General features: G+C 32.0%; 1 long non-coding RNA gene across 1 annotated transcript in view; it reads right to left on the bottom strand.

Moving 5' to 3' along the window:
- Positions 1-2,598: 2,598 nt before the first annotated feature.
- LOC110690768 overlaps positions 2,599-9,164 on the bottom strand; it is a 30,562-nt gene continuing 23,996 nt past the window's right edge. Inside the window, exons 9-11 of the long non-coding RNA XR_002505161.1 lie at positions 3,180-3,269; positions 3,060-3,098; positions 2,599-2,954 (exon numbers count right to left, since the gene is read on the bottom strand). This is a non-coding gene — a long non-coding RNA (uncharacterized LOC110690768). The remainder of the gene's footprint in view (positions 2,955-3,059; positions 3,099-3,179; positions 3,270-9,164) is intronic.

Below are 9,164 nucleotides of genomic sequence, written 5' to 3'. Positions count from 1 at the left end.
AACGTTCTTTTGAATTTACGAATTCCTCAGGAATAGCTGTATCTAGAGCATCTGCTATATCTCTTGTTTTTCTGAATTCATCAGCAACAATGTAGCTCAGATGATCTAGGCCAAAAGTTTTGCGTGATTTACCTATTGATTAAAGATGTTGTTCAAGCACACTAATAGTTAGTTGCTTGATTTTATTAGTATTATCCTTATATTTGTGATTGAAATCTTCTGACAGTGCTGTGTAAAATTTGTTCCATAAAGTTGATGGATCACTTGGTTGACAGAAGATCAAGATTGTTGCAAAAAGCCTTCGGAAAGCATCTGGTAATTGCACTTCAGAAGCTTCGGCTAAGCATACATATGCATCATCATCATCCTCTAAAAGACCAAGTCGTTGAGCAGTTTCTTGGAATGTAGCACAGACATAATTTTCAACTGTCCATAGGTCTAAAAAAGACCCTGCATTTCTAACATTGAGTAGCAAAAGTTGGAGGAAAAAACGTTCACCTTCAGCAGGTAGGACAAATGCCATCCGTCCAATAACAGTGAGCTTGTTTTGCCTCTGAATCCATGTTTTTGTACGTGCATCCCATCTGTAGTGCTCTGGGAATTCACCGTATAAAAGTACAGTGTTACCGTATGTTTTTGCATTCATTGAGAAATATTCTGTTAACGGAGTCCGTGAACGTTTTGGATCTCTCACAACTGAATTAAGATTTTCATGTGGTCTTACAACAATGGACTGCATATTCGGTAAGTGTACTGGCAAAGACATGACAGGAGGATAGATTTCGTATAGATCGAACCCAAAAATTCGCCATGCTGCTTCACATGGGGATACCACCTGCAAAATTGTTATATTTCAATTTCATTTATATATTTGAAATTACAAAGATGAAACAAAATTATGTAAATTGAATAGTTATTACTAACCTGCCAGATTGAAATTGCTCAATTTCATCGACTTTGTTATCAGTTGTGGAAGATATCTTGTATGAGATTCGATCATGCTCTTTATAAACGTACTTGTACAGATACTTCACTGCTTTTATAGTTGAGCATACCTCAACATTTAGTTGATAGTAAAACATGAGTAGTAAATACGGATTGTAATAAGGTACCACTTATCGATTGTCTAGCTATGCAGTTCTAATTTTCACTTTTTCACCTGTTTCTCTTCTCCTATATATAGGATATCCATCTTTGTTGTTTGATGTTTCTGCCACATATTCTTTTGGGTACCCATTCTTACATGCAAGTTTTTTTCCCATTCATTTGCATGCAAGGGCATTTCGGATTCAGCTTGCCACATGGTCCATACATCATATGAGTCAAGACAACCTTACGAAGCAAAGGATTATCAAATGAAGGTATTTCAGCCAAAACAAATTTGTCACAGTCTCTTGGCCCTCTTATCTTGAAGTTAGATTTCAGTATAATCAAGAAATGTGCATGTGGCAGACCCCTTTTTTGAAATTCAACAACGTAGGTCATTGCTACCACCTCACCCAACACATTTTTCTTTATAATCTGCTTCTTAAGCGCTAATAGTTTAGCACGAAATATCTGGGCTACTATATCTGGTTTATCCTGCGCTTTTTCTCCAGGTTGTAGTTCAGCCTTTATTTCTGGCCAATTTGCATTGCATGTCATGGTAATGAAAAGATCTGGTTTGCCATATCTCTGAACTAATGCCATAGCATTCAAATATCGGTGTCTAAGATCTCTAGGACAACCGATGAACGATGGAGGCAAAATAACAAGATGTCCAATCTTCGAAGCATCCGTTTCTCCACTTGTTACACTATCAAGAATACCTTGATAGAGATCAGCTCTTATTGTATCTTGATTGTTTCTAAGGAAATCGAGCCTTGTGTTTTCTATTTTTACATACATGTCCATGATAAATTGTTGGAAGCATCTACTTGCTCTTAGAAGCATATTGTGTGGTCGAATTTGCAATTTTTAAGCATAATATTCTCGTGGAGAGATATACTTATCGGCTCTTGTTCTGCGTTGAATAGCACCTACACATTGAAAAAGAAATACCAATTAATCAAGATGCACAACAAACTTTTTTTTTTTTTTGGTTTAAAGCTTTGCAAATGTGTATAGCATGAACTTACGTGAAGCTTCTTCATCCAAAAAATCTTGTATGGTATGAATTGCACAGGAATTTATAGTATCTGCAACCTCGTGTTTAACGGGTCCCAATGGCAACTTGCTTCTTAAGATTTTGTGTCCAACCACATTCATCATGGGGGAATAACAACGGATATTGTAGTGGGTCATAGCACCCATAATAATGACGTATACGATGAGGTTCTGTAGACTTTCCATACACAAGAACATGTGCAGTGGTGATCTGGTTAGAAGAGATATTATCTGGCCACACCACAACAACTTCATCTAACAACGGTGCATTATAGACACGCTGATCTAGAATCGTCGATTGGCTTAAGATAATTTGTGTATTTTCATCTATCTTTAGTTCCCTTAATGATCTAAATGCATAAGGATTCTTCTCACTAACTTTCATCAATATACGAACAATATCTTCTCGTACTTGTGGAAAACATTTAACTCGATTTTGAACCTCGTGCTGTTCGTCATAAAAATGAAGCTGAAGGAATTTAGGCTGATTATCATTAGGAAGTAGATCTGGAACAGAGTGATATATTTTCCCGTGCATTTTGAACACATATATTCCTTTATATGTTGATGATTCAGTCTTGCCGCCTATAGAACTATAAGCAAAGAGTTTGTTGTACATCCGACTATATTGTTTGAAATGCCTAGCATCTTTTTCTTGTGGCGTAATAAGCGGCATAACTCATAAGGAAATTCATTTTTTTCAATCTTAACCTCTCCATTGCAACAACAAAAGTGTAAAGTTTCATACTTGAACTTCTTTGCATTACAATGCAAACAATAGTGTATATTCCCGAGTTTGAGAGGACCTTCTGGTAAAGGTTGCCCAATGATAGCATATAATTAGTTTTATTTATTGGAAAAAAATGCTGAATTTACTGATTTTAAAAATCATAATTTGCGATAATTATATCTACCTTCTCGACGGGTTTTTTTTACGTCGTTCTCGATTAACCCTACACGAGAAATGATAATTAGTTAAATTAAACCTATTGTATCTTTAAGACGTTACATAATCTCATTAACCTAGTGAATACCTTTGTGTATTCATGGCCGGAGAACCTTCAAAAAAAGTTTACGCTTTGTTGAACGTCGCTGACATGTACGCGAAGAACCTCCGATTTCATCTGACAATTTATAACAGTTAATATTAATAACAATATACTGATCTCATAAGTAATTTTGATGTAGTTGTATAAGAGAAAAGATAGCTAATGATGGTTAAAAGGTAAGAGATCATGTAACAATATACTGATTTCATAAGAGAAAAGGTATGTTGATCTAATTTTTTTAAGTGATCTCACAATAAAAAAAAATTTAGTTATGACGTTAACGTGAATAACTTCCCACTCCATTTCAAAGCACAGATAATGGAAAAGGAGAAAAGGCTATTTTAAGCATGCAGTACACATATTTTTCTGTTATTGAAATTATAAAATACTTGATACTTATAAATGTTTAAGCTATATCTATGATTAGGAAATTGATCATTTGATAATTGTATGTAAATAGAAGTTATGTCACTATATGTTAAAGGCCAGTTTTTTGTGCATTAATTCATGTTATTTTATACACATTTTTTCCTTTAGGGTAGGATCTTATTATCATCTAGGTTAAATTATTTTTAAAATGGCTTTAGTTACAGTTGTAACAGATAGCGTTTGGGCGTTAGCTTCACATATACTCAATTTGGGCTAGGTTGGTTCTAAACTGCAAAAACCAGATCGGTATAAAGGAGAAAAACACATGGCATTTGAACTCAGTCATATTAAAGTTTCACACTTAGCATAGGCTTGATATTGTATTTCATCTAAAATTCCAAGAAACAAAATCATCTATATGGCTTTAACCTAAACAAAATCAGTAACTAATAGTTATTTGTTATCCATTTATTTAGTAATTAGAGAACATAGAACCCTTTATTAGGGTTTTAACTTGTTATGCATTGCTTTATTTCTTTATAGATTAATAAGTTCGAGAGCTTGGAAGTTCCCCTGTTTATTAATGGTACAATATGATTTGAGTTTTTTGTTCAGCCGTTAAATATGTTTCCCCTTGATTATTCAATTGAATTTCCAAATTTTCTAGGCATGTGGTAGTGCAATGATTTCCAAAATAGCACATAGTACATCTGGTCAATGGAGGCCAAAAATTGTTATCTGCTTAACATTAACACCATAGTTAGCTATTTACCTATTCCATGTGTCTTGAGAACATAAAAGACCAGGAGCGATCAAATTGATCTTGCTTCTCATTGCCCTTCATTCATGGCATGATTTATCAATAGATTAATTTGTTTGTGATTGAAAGTGTTTGAGAAGTTGGTCAATTGAAGTTTCTTCATAGATCCCAAGAATTTACTAAAATATTTGATTGGAATGTTTTGTAAAAGGTAATGAGTTGGACGCACCCATGGGTGATGTAGACAATGTACAGAAAAGGAAGAAGGGAAAGAGGAAGATGTAACCAATTAAAAATATTAACAGTCTAAGTAGTACCAATAATTCACTTTTAGCATCTCATGTGTAAAGAATTATCTTTTAATATCTTTTCCCCTCATGGGATTAAGGTGTTAAAGCAGAAGATCTTTTTCCCTTCCTTTTTTTTTTTTAATTTTTTTAATTTTTTAATTTTTTATGTGTGCTTGAGCTTAAAGGAGTCATGTGTGATTTTCAATTATGTATGTTTTGTAAAAGATGAAGGAAAAGAAATTAAGGCTTTGATGAACCAATTATAAGTTTATAACTTTATAAGTTGACGTTTGTATAATTAATTTTGTGATTTTAATCTTTATGTAATGTTGTCATTTACAATTACCATTTAGTCATGAGGATTCATAGTTCCTAACTGCTGGAATATTATTATAATGTCATGATTCAAACTGTGATCATTACTTGAATTTTGTTGAGGATGTCTGGCATATGGTGTTTTAAGCAAGATGATTTATAATACAATTTACTTATATTTGGATATTCTAGGAGCAGGCAAAGAAAATTTGAAGGTCTATGTGTTAGCAGCTTTTGTATGGTTAAGGAAGAGCGAATCAGAAAATTAGATTGTGAGTTTGGGTATGTTGCTTAGATTGGACTTGGATTCATTTGTTAATGAGGTCAGTTTAATGTCACTTAGTGTATACAAGATTGATAAGATTAAGGCTGAGATAAGAATATGAAAAAGTTTGTTTTTGAAATAGATTTTATTTAGATTTACTTATATAATAATTAGCATTTTAAGAGCTATGTATCAGCAAAAGATGGTGAGTGAAAGAAAGATTTATCCAAGAAAGAAGATTCGCCAAGAACAAAACAACCTTCATCTGTATAGTTAAAGAAACTGGTAAAAATGTAGGGTGAAAGGAAAGTGATTCCAAAAAAGATCTTGCTTCTAGCTCCGGAGAAGTTGGTGGTTGGTCAACTTGGGGACCAAAGAAGGATCTTCCGCAGCCTGAAAGTTCATCAAAGGCAAATGACTGGATGCATCAAAGTCTTGAGTAATTTTAATTCTAAAGATTCCTGTAAAACTTGGGTAAACCAACAAAATAAACTGATGGTGCTGGTTGGAAGAAAAATGATCGTCAAGGAGATTTTTGAAATTTGACAGGAATAAGTGGTTGGATTGAAAATTGCTCAAGGAAAACAAATCAAATTCAGAATAGTATCAGTGTACAAGTTCTAAAGGCTGGAATTCTATTGGAAGAAAGGATGCCGAGCTCGAAAGAAGTAATGACTGGCTGTTAAGGGAAAGAAGAAAGAGGATTCTAATGGCCTGGATTATCGAGTAGAAAAAGGCAATGAACAGCTTTGGAATATTGCTTGTAATGTTGGTGTTAAGAAGTCTACATGGGATAAATTGTTGGCAATCCTTCGAAGAAGACTGATCAAATAAATTTGGGCAAATGGACTAATGATAGTGCAAATGAACGAGATTGTGCGAGACTAGGGAAATATGAGGTAAAAGTCATAAAAGGTCTAGTTGTGACACGGGGACAGTCTAAAGAGCCATGTTGGGGAAAGAACGACGACGAAAATGATGGTGGATGGGGTTCTTCCAAGTTCAATCAACTGGAAGCCGGTAGAAGTCGAGATTCCAAAACGCAAGAGAGTAATGTTCAGTCTTGGGGACAGTAAAATTTGAATTATTTTTATATGTTGCATAATTAAACTTAATTATATAATTTGGTTTTCACTAATTCGTGTTTTTTTACTGCATGATGGCTCTGTGATCAAAGTTGTTTTTTCCTAACATAATTTTTGATGTAAATCCTATGTAGCAGATATATCATGTACTCGTTTGACAGTATTTCTACCTTTTTTTTTTGTGTGTGTCACACTCTGACCTTTTGTACACTTTGAGGATTTTGCAAGCATTTTGCAATTTGGTATATAAAATATTTATGAAACATGTAGGATATTCAGTAGTGTACATGAAAAATATACAGAAATTCAATCAAAAGTATTATTTTATTGGAAACATAATAAGCAATTTTCTATCGATTTTGTTGTAAATAAAATTAAATATCAAAATACAGCAAAAACAAAAATGGAATAACATGAGATAATTCTTGTCTTTGATGTATTCTAAATAGTAATTACATTATGGTCATGTATAATCTACATTGATCATTGATTTTTCTAATCAAAGCACATCTTTCATTTCACATATTCATAACAATTTGATTTTTTTTTACATTAAATTCAATGTTTTTTCTTGTGGTAAATTTTAGAACAAAATTGTATTTAATTTTCAACCAACATGAAAAACACTCCAAAATCCCAACTTGTTCACATTAGAATACTTTTCCCAAGTTGTTCGATAGGAGTCAACGTCTTTTGTAAGATATTAATTCCATCTCTTTCATGTAAACACCGACTCCAATTGCTTTAATGCCAAACTTGGGTGTTATTTAGGTGTTTGATTGTCAATATTCATATGATAATTATATTGACAAAACACCTAAATTATTATTAAAAAAACCCTAATACAAATATGTTTCTTACGTAGTGAATTCAACCACAAGCTACATATTTGTATTAAAGTAATTACTATAGGGATACATTAGCAAAAACATTGATGCTAATTTCCCGTTTTAGCAATAACTTTGATGCTAAGTGTATAGGTATGTGTAATTTGTAATGGTATTTTAAGATAAGCAGATATTGTTCTTTGTTGATAAGAGGAAGGTGGGAGCTTTTGGTATTTTGATTTGAGTTTTTAGACATTTTGTAATTTAGGTAATTAGAATTATATGATATGAGCTGAAATAATGGTTGATGGTGTGTACATTCGGGGAATATGAAGTTGTTATTTATAGGCAAAATATCACAAGTGTTTAATAAGTTTTTATTTATATATTTTAATGTATATACATAATAATGGTACAGATTTATAAATATTTTTTTCACTTTTGAGTATTGTAGATTACATTTAATGGTGGAGTAAAGCTTCATTTTTCTGATTTATTGTATTTTGTATAGATTTTTGTAGATTGTGCTCAGTGTGTGGTTTGGAAAAGTTGATTTATCAATGTAAGTTCTATATTGAATCTGTGCATGCTTTGTTGGTTAGCTCTTTTTTTTCGTTTTTCCTTTAGTAGAAGGCTGTGAATTAATTTTGTAATGTAGTGATGAAATCAGATGATTTCATTATTTGACTTAGACTTTTTTTTGCATATGATTGTCCCATTTGTGAAGGAGAATCATACTGTGTCTTCGCTATACTCCCGAGTATTTACTATTTTGGAATTTTTTTTGTCTGCATTAATAGTAAAATGAATCTGTACTCTTTTATAATCACCTCATAATCAGGTTTATTATTTTATTTTAAAAAGTTTATATCTTCCCATGACATAGGAATTGAAATGCTGACTTAGTTTCTGAAACAATGGGTTAGTTCACATTGTTTAAAGTTTCCTTTGATTTTGGAAAAGTAGAATTGTCTAATGTTGAATTTTAACTTTTGAGTTTAGCTGATATCATTATAGAGATCGGATTGTATATCCAAATCTTACATTGATTCATTGAATCAGTATTATAAGTTTTTTTTTTCAGTGCAATTGTTTTGATTTTTATTCGTCTTTATAGCTTGCCATGCCTGAATTATAAAATGAATTATATACATTACAACTTTTTAAAGGAAAACTTTAATCATAAGCTGTACTTCTGCCATTTAAATAGGGGTGCTTTAATCATAAGGTGGTACTTCTGCCATTTGAATAGGAGTGCTTTAATCATAAGTTGTACTTCTGCCATTTGAATAGGGGTGCTTTAATCATAAAATGGTATATGTTATGACATTTCACCCCATTCAAATGCTTTAATCAGAATTGATTTTTAAACATGACATCTTCACAAGTGCAATATACTATTTACTGTATAAGATTCTTTGCTACAAAAAATATATTTGTTGTATGTTTCAAGCGTTTATAAAAGGAAATAATGGTGCATGGTTTGCATTATTCCAATTACCTCTTTACTATCCACTTAAAATTATTTGAGTTTTTCCTTTCTAGTTTTATACAATCTGTAGCTTCTAATAAATTTCCATTCCTTATAAATTTTAAGTAATCATTCTACACATTTAATATCCGTTTCATGGGTATTTTATGTATATTACCTCAAAGTTTTCTGTTTTAACCTATTTTAATTGCCAAAAACACATTTATGAATCCAGATTCAATAATTTTACATTCCAATTAAATAGAGTGTTAAAGAACTTATAGATATTTCTTTATCACTATTCTTAATCAAAACTCGACGGTGAAGTTGATGCTAGTGGCTAAAGTCGACTGTGAAGTTGATGCTAGCCTCCGCCAAATTTCCTATACTGCCACTCTATTATAAGAGTTTGGCCAGTAGTATGACATGCGGCGATTTAAGTGAATACTTTTTGAAATAATATTTTATTGTACTAAAAAGTATTTACTTAAGTAAATCGTTTTAAAATTCCAATTTTCAAAGCGATTTACAAACATAGCTCATAGATTATTGTGTGATGTTGATCTCTTTTTTAACAACCATAATATA

The sequence above is a fragment of the Chenopodium quinoa genome, unplaced genomic scaffold, assembly GCF_001683475.1.
Source record: "Chenopodium quinoa cultivar QQ74 unplaced genomic scaffold, ASM168347v1, whole genome shotgun sequence".
Taxonomy (NCBI): domain Eukaryota; kingdom Viridiplantae; phylum Streptophyta; class Magnoliopsida; order Caryophyllales; family Amaranthaceae; genus Chenopodium; species Chenopodium quinoa.
Note: the sequence above shows the minus strand (reverse complement) of the source record. Positions and strands in the feature narration are given on the sequence as shown.